Below are 22,175 nucleotides of genomic sequence, written 5' to 3'. Positions count from 1 at the left end.
GACAATTGAAGTTGCGCGTCGCATTGTCTGGGTTCGATGAGGTAGCATCGCCGTGTGTTGCCATTAGAAACGTATTTCTGTGTGAGAGAAGTGTATATGATAGCGAAGGTTATCTGTGAAGTTCTGGTCTTAGGTCTCAGGGATCCGTATGGCATTCCGTTAAAGCTTATCAGTAGAAAGGTAATAGGTATTTACTGAGCTTGATAGAAGGACAGAACAGAGGTAAGCGCTGCTTTGTTAATGTGTGATATAATTCTGTAGTAGGACAGACTGTTCGCTGTTCTCGGGAAAGACAGAATTCTGTGTGAATGTACTACATTTTCTGGTGTAAAAGTGCGTGAATGAGAAGGCATTCTGGTTAATTGTGAAACTCTTAGGAGCATTCCGGAGGAAACAGTTAATTGGTGCTTGTTAGAAGGGTAGAGTAGAGGGATGTGCTACTTTATCAACGGAAGTAACGATTCCGTAGTAGGGCAGAGGTAAGCGCTGCTCTCGGGAAAGGCGGAATTCTCGTGGGAAAGGTCTTTTGCTGTTCTGTGGCTAGAGAAGCAGACAATGGAGATGTATGTATGTTGTAACTAACAGACTCGTACAAGTTGAAACAAAGTCTACAAAGTAGTCTTGTAAAGGAGGGGTAGACGAGAGAGACAGGAGACAGGAGCAGAAGCTGCTGCAGCGACTGCTGACATCAGGGAGACCGCGCTGTGATTGGACAGTGGGTTGGAACGGTGGAAGCACGGTGATTGGTGTGCTAGTGTACGCCGCGTAAGGATTGGGAGACATACAGGGTGACGTAGACGCTCCAGGATTGGTGCGTTGGTGTGAGTCGCGCTGGGATTCGTGGACAGAGTTAGTGACGTAGACGCTCCAGGATTGGTGCGTTGGTGTGAGTCGTGCTGCAATTGGACAGGAGATCGTACAGTTGTAGAAAGACAAAAGGGTTGCGGAAAATAAGAAAATGTATTACCACGCTGAGGAAAAGAAAAAGAAATCCTTGCTTAGTAAGGTTAAGAACTGGTTTGACAAGGATAAGGATATAGTGACTAGGGAAGGACAGTTACTTCCCCCGATAAGAACCGCTGCATCCTTCATGGTTGCAAAGTATGGGTATCATACCTGTATTTGGTTAGATAACTGGGTGAAGTATACCAAAGAAGATGGAGTTTTAGCTTTCCCGGAACATGGTTCATTTAATCTGGCCATACTGAGGAACTTACGGGAACGGATGATGAGTCTAGAGCCTCAGCCTAGGCCGACGCAGTTTGAGGCATTGACTGAATGGGAAGATGAAATGCATGAACGAGAAAAGCAGAGGGGTGGGGGAAGTTACAGGTATATGTTTGGGCGAAAGTATGATAGCGAAACCCATCATGACCGGATGAGACGATGGCGTGATGCCAGTATGACTGAGGGGTTATATCCTGTAAGAACAGCAGAGGAAACGGAAGGGAGAAAGTGTACAGAGAAAGAACATAATGTAGAAATAAGGAGGTATGGGGCGAATGAGTCTGATGACGATGTCCTAGAGGACATGCTCTATAAAAGACCACCCCCGTATAGACGAGAACCAGAGGTAGGAACAGCAGTTACCCCAATGAGAGACACCCTGCGGATCATAAAGACAGAGGGTATTACCCCTGGGTTGAAAAGCAGTTGTTCTCTGGTGGAAAGAGAAAGAGAGAGGGAAAAAGAGAGAGAAAAAGAGAGAGAAAGAGAGAGAGAAAGAGAGAGAGAAAGAGAAAGCGAGAGAGAAAGAGAGAGAGAAAGGGAGAATGAAGTTGAGGATTAAAAGACCAGAGAACTATCAAGGACTACATTTGAATTGACAGAGAAAATCAGGGAACTGACTAAAAATCTTGAGGCAGTTACAGTGCCTGTGACAATAGGTCCGGTTATGCCGATTTTCGACAAGCAGAGGACGGGCGAAAGTGGTTTGACAGTACCATATGTGGGCAATAGATTGATTGTTCCTCCGGAGCAGTCAGAAATGAGAGCAGGAGAAACACAGTGGAGAACGGGAGAAAATCAGTGGAGACATACCATATGTTGAGGAGAATTGAGTGTGCAGACTAACTCAAGTTTGAATTCTGGATGTGTGGAAGGGAACAGAGGATCGATCTTAGAACCACAAAGAGTGACAGAACCAGGGGTTGCAGAAAAATCTGTGGGAATAACTGCTGAAGATTTGAATGATTGGCTGAAGGCTTTGCAGAGGAAAGAAAAAGAATCCCAGGGAATTGATGTAGCTAGGCTACGTATGGAAATGGAGGAGGTGATTGTAGGAACAATCCCTACAGAAACGCTGAAAAATTATCAGGAAGGGGAGATCCTCTTCCTGTGCAAAAGCAGCAAATGGAGAGCAAAGAACGTACATGACAGGTTGAAAGGAATAGCCAGTGAATTGGGGATTGACATGGACAAGGTTAAAGCTTTACAAAAAACTTACAGAGTAGATTTTACAGATAAGGACATTGAGAATCTGAACAATGCAGGCCGAACAGGACAGATCAAGGAGATGATTGCTTTGTTGAGGAAATGGGGAGACGTAGAAAGATGGAAAGACAGATGGTACTGAAAGCGAGAGGATTCGGCAGATTGAACTTACTCGACATTCCCTCTGAAAGAAAAAGAGAAAGCAGTGACAGCTTACCCCATGAGGGAGATTCCAGGAGTTGGGTATGTACATGTCCCATGGACCAGACAGGATATTTTGTCATTTACAAATGATTTCCCTCGACTAAGGGAGAAACCCGTCGAGTGGTATAGACAGGTCGACAGATTTGTGAAGTTGTCAAAAGTGCTGTGGATCGACCTGAAAGCAGACCTGTGGGCAGAATGTAAAATAGTCATAGACTGGCCCACTAAGGAATACCCAAGAGATCCAAAGACAGGAGCTCCAGATCCGGAGGTTATGAAAAAGTACGAACAGGTTATGGCCTTCTTGAAAAATAAGGTACCCCGCAAGGAAACAGACTGGGTTAAAATAGATCGAACACATCAAGAATTGAAAGAATCAGTCCATGCATATTATGAAAGACTAATACTGGCTTTCAAACAGTTCAGTGGAGATGAACATCTGGGTGACAAGGACCTGAGCCATTTTGTATATAGATTTGTATATGGCTTGCGACCTGAAATCAGTGAAATGATAAGGCAGCATACCGTAGATTGGCAGAGCAAAAAGATTGATGAGATCCTGAGACATGCAAAACACTTCAGTGATGAGATTGAGGCAAAGCAAAGGAAACTGAAAGAAAAGGCAATGTGGGCACAGGTGAAAGTTGCAGAAAGACAGGAAGCCCAATTGGGTGAACAAGCAAATAACCCAGGAAATAAACCCAGATTTGGTGCAGGAAAAGGAAAAGGAAAAGGAAATATTGAGGAAGCCAAGAAGAAATTTCCATGCCACAACTGTGGAAAATGAGGGCACTGGAAATCCGAGTGTAAGAATCCACCGTCTACTAATGATGACAATCCATCATTGAATTCACAGGTGCAGAGTGAGGGGTGTGGTCAGCATCAGCAACAGCAGAAGGCTGTTAAGCAGCAGAATCAGGTGCCAAAACCACCCTTGCCACAGAGGAGAGGATCCCAGAAGTACAGCCAAGATTCGGGGTTCTACGATGAAGAGCAGGTAAACAGGCCAAAACGCGCAAGCGCTGTATCTTAATATTGGCTGAAAAATGAGGGAAGTGATTCTGAGGGAGACTTCTGACGGTGCCGAAGAGAGGAGGAAGAGTGCGTACTTGGCGCAACTCTAGAAATAGACCAGGCAGGACCTTTTGTAGATGGGAAAATCAATGGTGAAAGTGTTACTTTTCTAGTTGACACAGGAGCTGCGAGATCAACTGTCAGGTCAGCTGATATAAAGAATCTTCCTCTCTCAGATGAAGCAATCCAAGTAGTTGGTGTGTCCAACACACAGATTAAAACCCTTCTTACTGAACCAGTAAGGGTTAGAATAGGGAAATTCTCAGACATGCATCGATTTGTGGTGTGTGACACTAGTCCTGTGAACTTGCTAGGCAGGGATCTGCTGTGCAAGATGAATTGCACTATTTTCTGTACTCCAGATGGAATAACCTTTGAAACACCAGATGAGGATGTCCTATACAGAATGACCATGGATAACAGGGAATGTGAGGATTTGGGAGCATATGCTGTGTTTAATCCAGATGCATTACCCCCAGAATTGAAACAGACAGTGAAAGCAGCAGTTTGGGATTTAACTAGAGAGGATGTGGGCCTGATGAGAAATGTAGACCCAGTAAAAATTATTATAAAAGAAGGAGTGGTTTACCCAAACATCCCACAATACAGACTGACACCTGAAATAATTGAAGGAATAACACCCATAATTGAGAAAATTATTCAGCAGGGGGTATTAAGAGAAATATTGAGCAGCCCATGTAATTCACCAATAATGGGACTGAAGAAACCTAATGGAAAGTTCAGAATAGTACAGGATTTGAGAAAAATTAACAAGATTGTTGTGTCATGCTGTCCCATTGTGCCAAATCCATCAGTGATTTTGTATCAGATTCCCCATGATGCAGAATGGTATACCGTAATTGATTTGTGTCATGCTTTCTTTTCAATCCCGTTGCATCATGACAGCCAGCCAATATTTTCTTTTAGATTTGGAGAGCGGATTTTGGCATGGTAACAAATTCCACAGGGGTATACAGAGAGCCCTTCAATATTTAATCAATTGCTAAAGAAATCTCTGGAAAGTCTAACAATGCCTGAAAATTCAGTCTTGGTCCAGTATATTGATGACCTGCTTGTGGCATCAAAAACCTGTGAAGCCTGTGAAGTAGACACCATTGCTTTACTGAATCACTTGGCAGATGGAGGATGGAGGATTACAGGTATCTCCAGCCAAATTGCAATTCTGCAATTCTGCAAGAGAGAAGTCCAGTATTTGGGACATAACATTGAGATATGCCTGAGAAAAGTGACCATTGACAGGATTAAAATCATTAGAGGAATGAGAGCCCCAATGACACAAAGAGAAGTGAGAATGTTCCTGGGAATGGTGGGTTACTGTCGTCAGTGGATAAGTAACGTTTCCCTGATTGCCAAGCCATTGATTAAATTGACCAAAAGTGAGGTGAAAGACCCATTAGAACTAAACCCAGAAGAAATGGCTGCATTTAAAGAGTTAAAGGACAGACTATGTGAAGCTCCTGCTCTAGGAATGCCAGATTACAAAAAAGAATTTGAGCTGTATTGTAGTGAGAGAAATGGATGTGCACTTTCAGTGTTAATCCAGAAACATGGACGCCTGAGAAGGCCAATTGCCTACTTCTCATCAACACTTGACCCAGTAGCTGTGGGTTTACCAGGTTGCCTAAAAGCAGTAGCTGCTACCTGTAAAAGTCTGGAACAAAGTGAGGGAATCATAATGGGATATCCTGTACGGGTATTCGTACCTCATGATGCGGCAATCCTTTTAACAAGGAGCCGGACACAGTTCATGTCTCATAGTCGGCTGACTAAATATTAGAAAGTCATTCTTGGTGCAACCAATGTGGGCCTGGAGAGATGTGTGAATGTGAATCCAGTGACACTGTTGCCTGATGCTGAATGTGTGGGAGTGAGAAATGAAGTTGATCATGACTGCCTGGATGTGCTTGATTACTGTACAAAACCAAGACCAGACATAAGAGATCTACCACTGCCTGAGAGTGATCATGTGTTGTTTGTGGATGGATCTTGCCTAAGAACGGATGAAGGAACACTGAGTGCTGCATATGCTGTATGTACAGTTTCAGGAGTTGTGGAAGGATCACCTTTGAAAGGAGTTAAATCCGCTCAGGTGGCAGAATTGGTGGCACTAACAAAAGCCTGCAAAATTGGAAGAAGTGTGAGAGTGACTGTGATGACTGACAGCCAGTATGGCTTCGGAGTTGTCCATGATTTTCCTGACCTCAAGTGGAACTCCCATAAAAAATGCTGAAGTGGTTGGAAAATTGCTAGAGGCGATACAGCTGCCTAAAGAACTAGCAGTGGTAAAATGTGCTGCTCATGGTCAAGGTGATGATTTTGTCACCGTTGGGAATAAATTCGCCAATGACATAGCACAATACTGTGCAAGAAACAATCATTCCATTAACCGGAGTAAAGAAAGAGAAATGTCTTCTTGTTCCTTAATGTTTACTAATGAGGTGGGAACATGGGAGGAAGTGAATCAGCTGCAGGATGAGGCAGGAGATGAGGAAATGAAAGATTGGGTGAAAGCAGGTTGTGCACCTAGAGAAAAAGATCATGTATGGGTCTATAGGGATGGAAGACCAGTCATGTCAAATAGCATGCTATCAACAATGGCAAGGATGTATCATGGCCAAGGACACCTGGGAAAGGAATGCTATGATAAGGGCTTTTAAGCAGACCTGGTATAGTCCAAAGTTCAGGCTGATAGCAGAAAGTCTCTGTCAGAGATGTCTGATATGTCAGCAATTCAATCCTGGAAAGAAAACAGTGGTGAGCCTGGGAACAATAGGCAGAGAGGGAGGACCCTTCACAAGAATGCAGATAGACTTCATTGAAATGCCCCAAGTCAACAGATTGAGGTATGTCCTGGTGGTGGTCTGTTTGTTCTCCAGGTGGGTGGAGGCATATCCAACAAGAAGAAACGATGGGATAACAGTGGCCAAGCTACTGTTAAGAGAGTTCATCCCAAGGTACGGGTTGCCAGTAACCATTGAATCAGACAGAGGAGGACATTTTTATAATGAAATCATGGGTCTGATCTGTGAAGCATTGAGTGTACAGTAGAAGCTACATTGTGCTTACCGACCAGAAGCTTCTGGTGTGGTTGAACAAATGAATGGCACCATCAAAAACAGAATTGGCAAAATGTGCCTAGCCACAGGAATGAAATGGCCCGATGTCTTACCTCTAGTCCTGATGACCATTAGGTCTACTCCAGACAGGACAACAGGTTTGAGTCCACATGAAATTATCATGGGACGTGCTATGAGACATGCATTTGTACCAGTCAACAAGCTGATGACTATAACTGATGACATGATTTTGGATTACTGTAAAGGCCTGGCTGACGCAGTTCATTCTGTGTTTCTCCAGGTTGGAGAAGATGCCACCACACTTGAAAAGAAACCAGCCCATGATCTGAGCCCAGGGGCCTGGGTAAGGATAAAAGTCCACAGAAGAAGGAATTGCCTGGTTCCAAGGTGGGGAAGGCCAAGACAAGTCATTCTGACCACAACGACTGCTGTGAAGTGTGCTGGAGTGAAAAATTGGATACATGCAAGTCACACACTGAGAGTTCCAAATCCAAGAGACGGCACTGGAAAAGAATACTTTGAAGAATCAGATTCCAGTGATGATGCAGACAGCGAGACAGTAAGAAGGAAAAAGAATCCTGAAAGTGGGGAAAGTGAGTCAAGAGAAATTTTCATCCCACCAGAAGAGGTTCTGAAAAGAACAGTGCAAACCGCAGAGGCAAGTTCAGATTCTGAAGAAGTACCTGAGGTTCCAACTAACAGTGACCAACACAAAAAGAAAGAAAAAAAAGAAAAGAACATTCCAACAGAAGTGACACCTGAATCAAATGAGGAAATTGGACAAGTTCCACCTGAGATAAATATTGAAGAAGAAGGGACAGACAAAGTCAGAGAGGGACAGATTGCGGAAAAACCCCGAGGAGGTGTAGGGAACATCAACAACAAGCTAGGAGAAGGGACAAGTAGACAGCAAGAAGATTGCGTGTTGAAGACCCGAGGAGGGACAGAAGTAGGGAAATCTCAATTGGTGGAAAAAGAGACTGTTGGAGAAAAGGAAGTTGTCGGAGAAAAGAAAACTGTTGATGAACAAGAGGCAACTGAGACAGAGTCTGATGAAAGTGACAATGAGACACGTGGAGGACGAGTTCTAAGAAAGAGAACTTGGCTTGGAGAAAGAAACAATAAAGAAGGAAGACAAAAGAGAAATGCTAAAGGAGATCTTTGGCCCAATAAGATAAAGAGACTGAGGTATCGACTGACAAGAGTTAACTCTTCAAAGGCTGAACAGGTGAACGAAGTGTCAAGTCAAAATCCAACAAAAGAGGAAGAAACAAAGATATCTGAGAGAACTAAAAGAATCAGAAAACCAAACCAGAGGTATAAGTCACCAGAATGGACGTATGTGGCACTGCCTGAACAAGGAGAAGAGGCAGACAGTCAAGGAAGTCCAGAGGAGGCTTTACTGAAAGTGGTTGCCGAAGAAGAAGCTGTGGGAATCCTGAGAGTTATCTTGTCCAACATTGGAGAAGAGACGGATGTTCAGGACCTGATACAGTTTGATGATGATGAAGAGACAGTGAAAAGTGATGAAAATCCAAATTGAGTAAATCCAAGGAAAATCACTTGGAGAAGAAAAGAAAAGAAGCAATATTAAAACTAGTAGATTGTAAAAATCTGTTGGGCACTTGCTGCCCTTAAGTTCGGTAGAGGAGTAGAAGAGGCTAAGTCAAAAGACACGGTCAAATTAACAAAATGGCTAACACTGAGAATAATAAAAGTAGATGTACCTTTCTAAAAAGATGGTGCAAGATGTGCTGCTGCTGTACAGGATTATTAATGCTGTTTTGGAGCGTGCTTGCTCTACTGATTTCTTTTAGAGTCACTATAGACACTTTAGAAGGACATACTGAGAACAGGACTAATATAGGGAAGAGTTCACAGAAAATAGTACCAACTAGAACTAGCAATGTACATATACATAAGGATAGGTCAATTAATGATTTTTCTAGAAATGTTTTTTCTAAATTGTTGTATGAATACGTAAAGACAATGGAAGTAAGGGATTGCTATGTTTTCATGCAATTACCTGCCTCTGTTTTGGAAGGAGTGACTTATCATCATCTTCCGGCTACGTATGGAATTTCATGTAGTGTGTTGATTAGTATATTTTACCAGTTAGGGAAATTAGATTATAATATGTCTAATGTAGATAATATTCTTGGGCAATTGCCTATGAATAAAGCACTGAATCCTGCAAAAGAAGCTAACACTTTAGGTGAGATTTTTTTAGAAACTAAAGAATTAACCTTAGAATATGTATTTAGGAACAATTTAACTTGCAGTTTGAAGGGAGAAGAGAAGAATTTTCTAGACATGGTTGAGAGAAGAAGGTTGAACATGCACAAGAAAGCAGAAGGGCATAACATGAGTGAAACAATGTGGGATATTGAGAAAGAAAAATAATTGAAAAATGGAGCCAGTCCAACTATGGCTATAGATGCACCACAGAAAGGCAAACTATGCAGTACCAGGAAGAGATCCCAGTATGATTATTATTTCATAGGGACTAGTGAGTGCCATGATACATACTTTATTGCAACCGGATGGGGATTTAGAGGAGGAGAAGATCCAGTTTTTCCGGGAGTGTATTATATTTGTGGGAACAAGGCTTATTACAGGTTGCCTGACCATTGGTTTGGCACATGTTATGTTGGCCTGGTCTTTCCAAAGATTTTTCACATGGATAGAGTAGAAAATGCTGAATAAACTAATCCATTAACACGCTATAGAAGAGAAACATGGACAGAAATTGTAGGAGATATTTTTGGAGCTTTGATACCAGCAGTGGGAATTTCTCTAAATGCCTTTGGCATTCAGAAGCTGTCAACAGTGGTGGATCGCTTGTCAACAAGCACCGCTGGAGGCTTTCTTTTGGTTAATACAGAAATGGTTGCTTTGCGTGCTATGGCGATGCAAAATCGACTTGCCCTTGACATTCTTTTGGCAAAAGAGGGGGGAGTCTGTGGAATGCTGAAAGTTCAACATTGTTGCACTTACATTCCTGACGAAAGCAAAGATCTAAAAGTTTATATCAAAAATATTACTGATTTACATGAAGAATTAGTACCACTGGAAGCTGAAAGTATCTGGACTAAAATGGCTAATAAGATGATTGCTATTAAGAATTTTGTAGCTAAAATAGGTAGTACCATTTTTGGTAAGATATTATTTCCATTAACCTGTGTAATTGTTGCATTATTGATCCTTAGATTAGGGTGTATGTGTTGTAGATATAGAAGAAATAAAAATAAAATTACAAAAGAAAATATTAAAAAGAGACAAAAGAAACCAGAAAGAGATCCACAAGAAATAGAATTAGAAGAATTGAGGGAAAGGATGTATATAGAAGCTAAGAAAGAAGATGAGTTGGAAACAAGGGTTTGAAAAAATGAACAAGAAGATATTTTTAATTTCTTCAAAAAGGGGAAATTAAATAGATTTTTGGGTTTTTTGGTGATAAGATATCACCAAAGGGGGGATTGATGGAGCAGGGTTTTTTCTTTAAAACCGAATACCTGTTTCATTTTCGCATGTTATAATTAAAAGTACTACTGATTAATTAATAACTACTAAAAGTTTGTCGAGTTTGGTTTAATCAATCTTATTAACAGAAGAATTACACGTGGGAATGCTATTGCATGGCTAAATTAATAAATGAACTAAGTTGATTAGCAAATTGACAAAATAGATGTTGCTTATGTGATGTTATTGCGTTTTGCGCTTATAATTAATATGCATTAAAGGCTTTTGATGTCGCAAATGGCTAGATAAATACATACACATAAGGGTATTAGCAAGGGAATAACACTGTATAATCATTTCCGTGCAGTAATTCTGTTTTATGTCTTATTTCACTTAAGTTGACCAATGTGGCATACCAAAAGATGGCTACCACCCGAAGCCCGCATTCGAGTGGATGGAAATTTTGCAAGGAGGCTTCGCGCTGCCTGTGACCTTGCCCTCATGACGAACTGAAAAGCCATGATCATGACGAGAAACCCAGGAATGATGCCAAGTGCCCCTGAACATAAAATTTGTTGCTAAATAAAATGCTGACGTTGTGAACTTATAATGATCCCACAGATGGGATACAATTTATCCGGAAGGGACATCCGTAAAAGTAACGAATTAGTTGTGGACCCCTTATTTTCTATTCATTATTTGAGATGATCAATGTGTGTGAAAATATTCGAAAGTATCCCAATGTACCAAAACGACATATTTCCGCCATTCATCCGTTTTGTACGATATGATGGTTATATTTTGGAATGTAATTTTAGTATAAATATTAGTAGACTAGAGAGGTCTAGCGCCACTTCTTCCCGAACTGATGATCCGAGGTCCTGATGCTGACGGAGAGGACGGTGACTCTACATGACGGCTAGAAACTTTGATTGTCTTTACTGAGGACCGGTTCTGACTTAGGATCTGACATTTAGCCAGAATAGGTAAATATGAGAGAAATGAATTTGCATTTAATTGGCTTTTCTTACAATTTTAGATAAACAAATATTCTGTTTGAATCTCTGTGTCGGGTGGTTATTTTATTGTCATGTTTATTGAATTTATTTGCGTATTGTAAAGAAATGTTTTCACCAGATCTATAGCAACTAGTTGATGCCATTGACCTCAGGGTACATGCAGATTGGTTAGGTATCTGAAAGTGTTATCCCTTATACATGGCACGGATAAGAGTGTCAGGATGAATGTTGGTGTAATGGGCCCCACCAGCGTGTGATGTGTGTGTGCGTGTGTGACTGTGAGATCACTCTGTCCGTGGAAGTAGAGGGGATTCGGAAGCTCCGATCTGCACCACGCGCACTCTGCAAAAGTAAGCAGTTGTCCCCGCTTGAAGAAATCGGATATCATGAGGCATCCACCTACCCTCCATTTATCAAAGGGACCCTCCCAAAGGACCAGTGGGAAAGACGGGGTAAAATGAATGGGGGTGTAGGGGGATGGAAAGGTAGTAAGATGCAACGTCCTGGTGACATTATCCCATACTTAAAGAGTGGTGGCTGCGGGGGTGCTGAGATATACATTAGGCAGCCTGTCCTGATTCTGCTTTCATGGGAGGTCCCATATGGTTCTGCCTGCTATCTGCTGGCCCATATGGAACCAGTGCTTCTCGGAGGTTATGAGGGACCATTCAGCCAGCACCCAAAGTTGGGTAGCTTTGTAATACCCAAGGAAGTCTGGAAGGGCCAGCTCCTCCTCCAGTCGTGGTCTAATCAATAGCCGCTGGGATAAGCAAGCCCTTTACCCCTGCCAAATAAATGCAGTTGCCATCTTCTTCACCCCCGAGAACATTTCTTTATTGACTGTATTCGGAAGGCCCTGAAAGAGGTCGGGGTAGGACATTCATCTTGATTTCATTTATTCTGCCTATGCAAGTAATATATGCAGAACCCCATTTTCTAAAGACAAATTTAAGCCTTCGCAGTAAGGGGGTGATGTTAGCCTTATAAAGGTATGTGAGTTTGGGGGTGATTTTGATGCCCAAGTATGTGATTTCTTTGCGAACGCAGCAATAGGGGGAAGTCTTCTCGACCGTAGCCATCATTTCTTGGGGCAGCGTTAGATTGAGGAAGAAGGATCTAGACAGATTTACTTTGAATCCTGCGACCCTTTCAGAAAGGCTGAGTTCAGCCTGGATAGCCAGCAGCGTAACCAGCCGGTCGGTAATGGGTAGCAGAACATCGTCCGCAAAAAGTAACATTTTATGTTCATCTGTGCCGAACATGACCCCTCGGATGTCTGGATTCGCACTTGTCTGTGTGGCTAGTGGTTCAATACAGAGAGCGAAGAGCATAGGGGAGAGGGGGCAGCCCTGTCTCATACCCCGTGAGAGTTGAAAAGAGTCTGAGGCTTCTCCATTTACCAGGACTCGGGATCTGGGGGAGTGATAATTGGCCTGCACCATTCCTTTAAATGATTCACTAAACCCAAATCGGTGTAGCATGTGGTTTAAAAAGGACCCATCGACGCGGTTGAAGGCCTTCTCCACATCTAATGAGAAAATGGCCACCAGAATATGTTTTTTCTGCACTTCCTCGATTAAGTGCAGTATCCTGCACAGGTTGTCATGGGTCTGTCGCCCCTTGATGTAGTCCGATTGGTTGGGGTGAATTAGAGCGGGTAGAACATTTTCTAAACGACTGGCCAGTATTTTGGAGTAGAGTTTAGCGTCCAAATTCAGGAGGGCTGTGGGCCAGTATGAGGCACACATTTTGGGATCTTTCCCTTATTTGGGTATTATAGTGATTAAAGCTTCCCCCATGGTGAAGGATGCCTGTTGCGTGGCCACTATTTCGTGGAAGAGGTTTTCAAGGTGGGGGATTAACATAGATCTAAATGTTGGATAGAAATGGGCAATTAATCGATTGATAGGGCATCTGACCAATAAAAATATGGTCAATCCTGGACTAGGTTCTATAGGAGTGGGAGAAGAATGAGCAATCTTATGTTGCGGGGTTAAGGTCCCTCCATGTATCTATCAGAGCCATGCGTTGTAAAGAGGCTTTAAGTGACTTGCTGAAGACCCCTCCAGCTGATCTGTGTGGGTGAGTTGTGTCCACGGATGGGTCCCAGATAAGATTGAAGTCCCGTAATAGGATTGTGTCCCCCGTGGCAAAACCCTCCAGTGTCAATAGGAATGTGAGGAGAAAAGACAATTGCCCCGTGCTGAGTGTGCATACCGTGGCTATAGTGCACGGTCATCCCATCAAATCTACCCTGACCATAATAAATCTACCCCCTTTGTCAGTTCTTGTGGCGTGGGGATGGAAATGAACTGAGGAGTGAAAAGAAGGGCAACTCTGTTCTGTTTGGTGGTGGTCAAGGAATAAAAAAGTAATGGATAGGCTTTATGTTTCAGGCGAAGGTCCTAACCAATTTTCAGGTGGGTTTCTTGCAATGCCACTATCCTAATATGATGAGCTCCCAGGAATTTCCACAGGCGTTGCCTCTTATTGGGGGAGTTAAGACCCCTTACATTCCATGATATGCAATTAAGGAAGTTGTCGGAGAAAAGAAAACTGTTGATGAACAAGAGGCAACTGAGACAGAGTCTGACAGAGTCTGATGAAAGTGACAATGAGATACATGAAGGACGAGTTCTAAGAAAGAGAACTTGGCTTGGAGAAAGAAACAATAAAGAAGGAAGACAAAAGAGAAATGCTAAAGGAGATCTTTGGCCCAATAAGATAAAGAGACTGAGGTATCGACTGACAAGAGTTAACTCTTCAAAGGCTGAACAGGTGAACGAAGTGTCAAGTCAAAATCCAACAAAAGAGGGAGAAACAAAGATATCTGAGAGAACTAAAAGAATCAGAAAACCAAACCAGAGGTTTAAGTCACCAGAATGGACGTATGTGGCACTGCCTGAACAAGGAGAAGAGGCAGACATTCAAGGAAGTCCAGAGGAGGCTTTACTGAAAGTGGTTGCTGAAGAAGAAGCTGTGGGAATCCTGAGAGTTATCTTGTCCGACATTGGAGAAGAGACGGATGTTCAGGACCTGATACAGTTTGATGATGATGAAGAGACAGTGAAAAGGGATGAAAATCCAAATTGAGTAAATCCAAGGAAAATCACTTGGAGAAGAAAAGAAAAGAAGCAATATTAAAACTAGTAGATTGTAAAAATCTGTTGGGTACTTGCTGCCCTTAAGTTCGGTAGAGGAGTAGAAGAGGCTAAGTCAAAAAACACGGTCAAATTAACAAAATGGCTAACACTGAGAATAATAAAAGTAGATGTACCTTTCTGAAAAGATGGTGCAAGATGTGCTGCTGCTGTACAGGTTTATTAATGCTGTTTTGGAGCGTGCTTGCTCTACTGATTTCTTTTAGAGTCACTATAGACACTTTAGAAGGACATACTGAGAACAGGACTAATATAGGGAAGAGTTCACAGAAAATAGTACCAACTAGAACTAGCAATGTACATATACATAAGGATAGGTCAATTAATGATTTTTCTAGCAATGTTTTTTCTAAATTGTTGTATGAATACGTAAAGACAATGGAAGTAAGGGATTGCTATGTTTTCATGCAATTACCTGCCTCTGTTTTGGAAGGAGTGACTTATCATCATCTACCGGCTACGTATGGAATTTCATGTAGTGTGTTGATTAGTATATTTTACCAGTTAGGGAAATTAGATTATAATATGTCTAATGTAGATAATATTCTTGGGCAATTGCCTATGAATAAAGCACTGAATCCTGCAAAAGAAGCTAACACTTTAGGTGAGATTTTTTTAGAAACTAAAGAATTAACCTTAGAATATGTATTTAGGAACAATTTAACTTGCAGTTTGAAGGGAGAAGAGAAGAATTTTCTAGACATGGTTGAGAGAAGAAGATTGAACATGCACAAGAAAGCAGAAGGGCATAAAATGAGTGAAACAATGTGGGATATTGAGAAAGAAAAAGAATTGAAAAATGGAGCCAGTCCAACTATGGCTATAGATGCGCCACAGAAAGGCAAACTATGCATTACCAGGAAGAGATCCCAGTATGATTATTATTTCATAGGGACTAGTGAGTGCCGTGATACATACTTTATTGCAACCGGGTGGGGATTTAGAGGAGGAGAAGATCCAGTTTTTCCGGGAGTGTATTATATTTGTGGGGACAAGGCTTATTACAGGTTGCCTGACCATTGGTTTGGCACATGTTATATTGGCCTGGTCTTTCCAAAGATTTTTCACATGGATAGAGTAGAAAATGCTGAACAAACTAATCCATTAACACGCTATAGAAGAGAAACATGGACAGAAATTGTAGGAGATATTTTTGGAGCTTTGATACCAGCAGTGGGAATTTCTCTAAATGCCTTTGGCATTCGGAAGCTGTCAACAGTGGTGGATCGCTTGTCAACATGCACCGCTGGAGGCTTTCTTTTGGTTAATACAGAAATGGTTGCTTTGCGTGCTATGGTGATGCAAAATCGACTTGCCCGTGACATTCTTTTGGCAAAAGAGGGTGGAGTCTGTGGAATGCTGAAAGTTCAACATTGTTGCACTTACATTCCTGACGAAAGCAAAGATCTAAAAGTTTATATCAAAAATATTACTGATTTACATGAAGAATTAGTACCACTGGAAGCTGAAAGTATCTGGACTAAAATGGCTAATAAGATGATTGCTATTAAGAATTTTGTAGCTAAAATAGGTAGTACCATTTTTGGTAAGATATTATTTCCATTAACCTGTGTAATTGTTGCATTATTGATCCTTAGATTAGGGTGTATGTGTTGTAGATATAGAAGAAATAAAAAGAAAATTACAAAAGAAAATATTAAAAAGAGACAAAAGAAACCAGAAAGAGATCCACAAGAAATAGAATTAGAAGAATTGAGGGAAAGCATGTATATAGAAGCTAAGAAAGAAGATGAGTTGGAAACAAGGGTTTGAAAAAATGAACAAGAAGATATTTTGAATTTCTTCAAAAAGGGGAAATTAAATAGATTTTTGGGTTTTTTGTGTGATGAGATATCACCAAAGGGGGGATTGATGGAGCAGGGTTTTTTCTTTAAAACCGAATACCTGTTTCATTTTCGCATGTTATAATTAAAAGTACTAATGATTAATTAATAACTACTAAAAGTTTGTCGAGTTTGGTTTAATCAATCTTATTAACAGAAGAATTACACGTGGGAACGCTATTGCATGGCTAAATTAATAAATGAACAAAGTTGATGAGCAAATTGACGAAATAGATGTTGCTTATGTGATGTTATTGCGTTTTGCGCTTATAATTAATATGCATTAATGGCTTTTGATGTCGCAAATGGCTAGATAAATACATACACATAAGGGTATTAGCAAGGGAATAACACTGTATAATCATTTCCATGCAGTAATTCTGTTTTATGTCTTATTTCACTTAAGTTGACCAATGTCGCCTACCAAAAGATGGCTACCACCCGCAGCCCGCATTCGAGTTGATGGAAATTTTGCAAGGAGGCTTCGCGCTGCCTGTGACCTTGCCCTCATGACGAACTGAAAAGCCATGATCATGACGACAAACCCAGGAATGATGCCAAGTGCCCCTGAACATAAAATTTGTTGCTAAATAAAATGCTGACGTTATGAACTTATAATGATCCCACAGATGGGATACAATTTATCCGGAAGGGACATCCGTAAAAGTAACGAATTAGTTGTGGACCCCTTATTTTCTATTCATTATTTGAGATGATCAATGTGTGTGAAAATATTCAAAAGTATCCCAATGTACCAAAACGACATATTTCCGCCATTCATCCGTTTTGTACGATATGATGGTTACATTTTGGAATGTAATTTTAGTATAAATATTAGTAGACTAGAGAGGTCTAGCGCCACTTCTTCCCGAACTGATGATCCGAGGTCCCGATGCTGACGGAGAGGACGGTGACTCTACATGACGGCTAGAAACTTTGATTGTCTTTACTGAGGACCGGTTCTGACTTAGGATGTGACATTTAGCCAGAATAGGTAAATATGAGAGAACTGAATTTGCATTTAATTGGCTTTTCTTACAATTTTAGATAAACAAATATTCAGTTTGAATCTCTGTGTCGGGTGGTTATTTTATTGTCATGTTTATTGAATTTATTTGCGTATTGTAAAGAAATGTTTTCACCAGATCTATAGCAACTAGTTGATGCCATTGACCTCAGGGTACATGCAGATTGGTTAGGTATCTGAAAGTGTTTCCCCTTATACAATATACATGGCACGGATAAGAGTGTCAGGATGAATGTTGGTGTAATGGGCCCCACCAGCGTGTGATGTGTGTGTGCGTGTGTGACTGTGAGATCACTCTGTCCGTGGAAGTAGAGGGGATTCGGAAGCTCCGATCTGCACCACGCGCACTCTGCAAAAGTAAGCAGTTGTCCCCGCTTGAAGAAATCGGATATCATGAGGCATCCACCTACCCTCCATTTATCAAAGGGACCCTCCCAAAGGACCAGTGGGAAAGATGGGGTAAAATGAATGGGGGTGTAGGGGGATGGAAAGGTAGTAAGATGCAACGTCCTGGTGACATTATCCCATACTTAAAGAGTGGTGGCTGCGGGGGTGCTGAGATATACATTAGGCAGCCTGTCCTGATTCTGCTTTCATGGGAGGTCCCATATGGTTCTGCCTGCTATCTGCTGGCCCATATGGAACCAGTGCTTCTCGGAGGTTATGAGGGACCATTCAGCCAGCACCCAAAGTTGGGTAGCTTTGTAATACCCAGGGAAGTCTGGAAGGGCCAGCTCCTCCTCCAGTCGTGGTCTAATCAATAGCCGCTGGGATAAGCAAGCCCTTTACCCCTGCCAAATAAATGTAGTTGCCATCTTCTTCACCCCCGAGAACATTTCTTTATTGACTGTATTCGGAAGGCCCTGAAAGAGGTCGGGGTAGGACATTCATCTTGATTTCATTTATTCTGCCTATGCAAGTAATATATGCAGAACCCCATTTTCTAAAGACAAATTTAAGCCTTCGCAGTAAGGGGGTGATGTTAGCCTTATAAAGGTATGTGAGTTTGGGGGTGATTTTGATGCCCAAGTATGTGATTTCTTTGCGAATGCAGCAATAGGGGGACGTCTTCTCGACCGTAGCCATCATTTCTTGGGGCAGCGTTAGATTGAGGAAGAAGGATCTAGACAGATTTACTTTGAATCCTGCGACCCTTTCAGAAAGGCTGAGTTCAGCCTGGATAGCCAGCAGCGTAACCAGCAGGTCGGTAATGGGTAGCAGAACATCGTCCGCAAAAAGTAACATTTTATGTTCATCTGTGCCAAACATGACCCCTCGGATGTCTGGATTCGCACTTGTCTGTGCGGCTAGTGGTTCAATACAGAGAGCGAAGAGCATAGAGAGGGGGCAGCCCTGTCTCATACCCCGTGAGAGTTGAAAAGAGTCTGAGGCTTCTCCATTTACCAGGACTCGGGATCTGGGGGAGTGATAATTGGCCTGCACCATTCCTTTAAAAGATTCACTAAACCCAAACCGGTGTAGCGTGTGGTATAAGAAGGACCCATCGACGCGGTTGAAGGCCTTCTCCACATCTAATGAGAGAATTGCCACCAGAATATGTTTTTTCTGCACTTTCTCGATTAAGTGCAGTATCCTGCACAGGTTGTCATGGGTCTGTCGCCCCTTGATGTAGTCCGATTGGTTGGGGTGAATTAGAGCGGGTAGAAAATTTTCTAAATGACTGGCCAGTATTTTGGAGTAGAGTTTAGCGTCCAAATTCAGGAGGGCTGTGGGCCAGTATGAGGCACACATTTTGGGATCTTTCCCTTATTTGGGTATTATAGTGATTAAAGCTTCCCCCATGGTGAAGGATGCCTGTTGCGTGGCCACTATTTCGTGGAAGAGGTTTTCAAGGTTGGGGATTAACATAGATCTAAATGTTGGATAGAAATGGGCAATTAATCGATTGATAGGGCATCTGACTAATAAAAATATGGTCAATCCTGGACTAGGTTCTATAGGAGTGGGAGAAGAATGAGCAATCTTGTGTTGCGGGGTTAAGGTCCCTCCATGTATCTATCAAAGCCATGCGTTGTAAAGAGGCTTTAAGTGACTTGCTGAAGACCCCTCCAGCTGATCTGTGTGGGTGAGTTGTGTCCACGGATGGGTCCCAGATAAGATTGAAGTCCCGTAATAGGATTGTGTCCCCCGTGGCAAAACCCTCCAGTGTCAATAGGAATGTGAGGAGAAAAGACAATTGCCCCGTGCTGAGTGTGCATACCGTGGCTATAGTGCACGGTCATCCCATCAAATCTACCCTGACCATAATAAATCTACCCCCTTTGTCAGTTCTTGTGGCGTGGGGGTGGAAATGAACTGAGGAGTGAAAAGAAGGGCAACTCTGTTCTGTTTGGTGATGGTCGAGGAATAAAAAATTAATGGATAGGCTTTATGTTTGAGGCGAAGGTCCTAATCAATTTTCAGGTGGGTTTCTTGCAATGCCACTATCCTAATATGATGATCTCCCAGGAATTTCCACAGGCGTTGCCTCTTATTGGGGGAGTTAAGACCCCTTACATTCAATGATATGCAATTAACCGCCATTCAACATGGGACATACAGTACCTCCGCTTGGAAGAACCAGCTAGTGGCTTGCCTCAGTCGCATTTCCCCTCCAGCCCCCATTCCCTCATCCCCCCCTCAGTAGCCCAGTCATGGTAGTCACATCTTTAAACACCACAGTAAAAAAACATTAAAAACGAGTAAGAACAATAACTTTGAGATGAGAAGTCCCCAAAACAAAATGAGAACCTCACTTTAGGTAGCTAAAGTGGCAAGCCCACCTCTGCTCCCAGAGCCCCAATTGCATACCTTCTGGGACACTTGTGGGCTAGCAGATCAGCATCTTTGAGTGGGACAGAGTAGATCTATTACCAGGCAATATATGACAAATGTTTCCCGCTATCACAGTCTCTGACCCTAAGTCCTCGGTTGCGGGGAGAACCCCACCACAGATTTTGACCCATTCATCGCCTTACATTGTCACCGGCAAAGTCAAATACGGGGGGCGAGCTGAGTCCGGTTTGGGTCAAGGGATCATAGCTTGCATGAGTGTCACCCCCTGGTTTTCTTGCCACCTCTTTTGGGCGTCTGCCAGAGGCCGAGCGAGCGTCGTTCTGTTGGCTGACCCACACTTTCATCTCTTTAAGTTGTTACCTGTCGCGGTGAGGTGTTCTTAACGCCACTTCTTCCAATTCTGTGAAGTGGAGTTGTTTACTATTAAACAGAAAAGCTATGCCGAAAGGGTAAGTCCACCTATATTTAATTTGGCATTCGTGATCGGGCGGAATGGTTGTCTTGATGCTAGTGCTGCTTGAGCCATGTCTTGAAAGAGAGAGCAAGTTGCGCCCTGGAATGTGATCATGTCACTGCTTCTAGCATTCTGAAGGGCCATTTCCTTGACTTTAAAGGAGATGAATTTGGGGAGAATGTCTCTAGGGCGCCGGTTGTCATCTTGTAATCGTGGACCCACCCTGTGTACACTACTCATTCCAGCTGGACCTCTGGACATCCTTCTCCCAGGCCTGTGGAAAAGAGACCCACAATGAATGACTCTAGGTCTGGCCCTTTGCATCCTTTCTCCAGGCCTCCCACCCTTATGTTGTGCCTGCGGGAATGATTCTCAAGGTCTTCACATTTGAGCGTGGTGACGCACAGTTGGTTGTGCAAGTAGGCGGATCCTTCTTCCAGTCGCTTCATTCGACATTTTGATTCTAGGTCTACGGTGCGGGTGCCAACTGAGTCTACTTGCAGCGCCACTAGTTTTACTGCATTCTCCGCTCTGACCACGTCGAAAGAGGCACCTTTGACAGCTTTAATGGCCTCTCTCAGTTCTTTCTTAAAGTCTCTTAACAATGGGAGCAGACCTTCTCGGTTGAGTGCCATACTGCCGCCAGTTTCCAGGTCTCCCTCCTCTTCCACCCCGGCACCAGACGGGGTTAAATAATTGGAGACTCGGTTGCTTTGAACCTTCTTTGGTGGCAAAGGGAAGGGAGCTTCGGTCAGCATGGCGCTCCCCCCCACCCGGTCGAGCGTAAGTCCAGGCGAAGCCCTCCGGGGTGCCACATGGCTCTGCACTGCAATTAAAAGTGACTGGGCCTGCAGGTCACCCGACGCTCTCTCTGGTTGGGCCAAATAAGTATGAAAGCTCCAAATTGCCCTCTGCTGCATTTACCTGCAGTATATGGTCTGCCACCCTTGGCTAGTTATGTTATGGCTGGGTTTCACCCCTCATGGTGGCAGCTTCAGTTCCCAGCAACGCGCTGAAGTTAAGGCCTGCCGGGCACCATCTTAGGGACAGGCATTGTCCATAGTGGCCAGGGCATGCTGAGGGTCTTCAGTACCTTGTGCCGTCCAATGGCCGTGGTTAGAGAGACCCATGGAGCTCCCTGCCCCTCGCCGTTCACATTACATGCATCTCACCTTGGTGCTGAGTTGCTTGGCGAGTCATTCACCCATGCCGTCTCACGGGGAGGCCCATCCCAGGTCCGCTGAGTTCGGGCCATGCCCCCTCTCCCCCCAGCTTACCCTCATTTCCAGATGGGAGTGGGTTGCGTTCTGTGCCCTGTGACGTGTGCCCAGTCACACCCACGATCCTGGGGGGGCTGCACCAGCATTTCTCCTAATGCCAGGCAGGGGAAGCCGCCATCTTGGGGGATTCTCCGCATCGCAGGCTCATCTGTGTTGAGTATCAATAGACGGTATTTGGGCAAGTAGCAAGCTGACCAAGTGTTGTCTCAATGCCGCGCATCTCAATTTGTCAGTGTGCACGGTTGTGGCGGCCAGATGCCCGGAGTTCGGAACGGAGCTGAACAGTATCATGTCTGAGCGGCCATGACAGTTGGCCACGCTCC

This window comes from Triturus cristatus, chromosome 2_2 (assembly GCF_964204655.1).
Source record: "Triturus cristatus chromosome 2_2, aTriCri1.1, whole genome shotgun sequence".
NCBI classification, from domain to species: domain Eukaryota; kingdom Metazoa; phylum Chordata; class Amphibia; order Caudata; family Salamandridae; genus Triturus; species Triturus cristatus.
Note: the sequence above shows the minus strand (reverse complement) of the source record.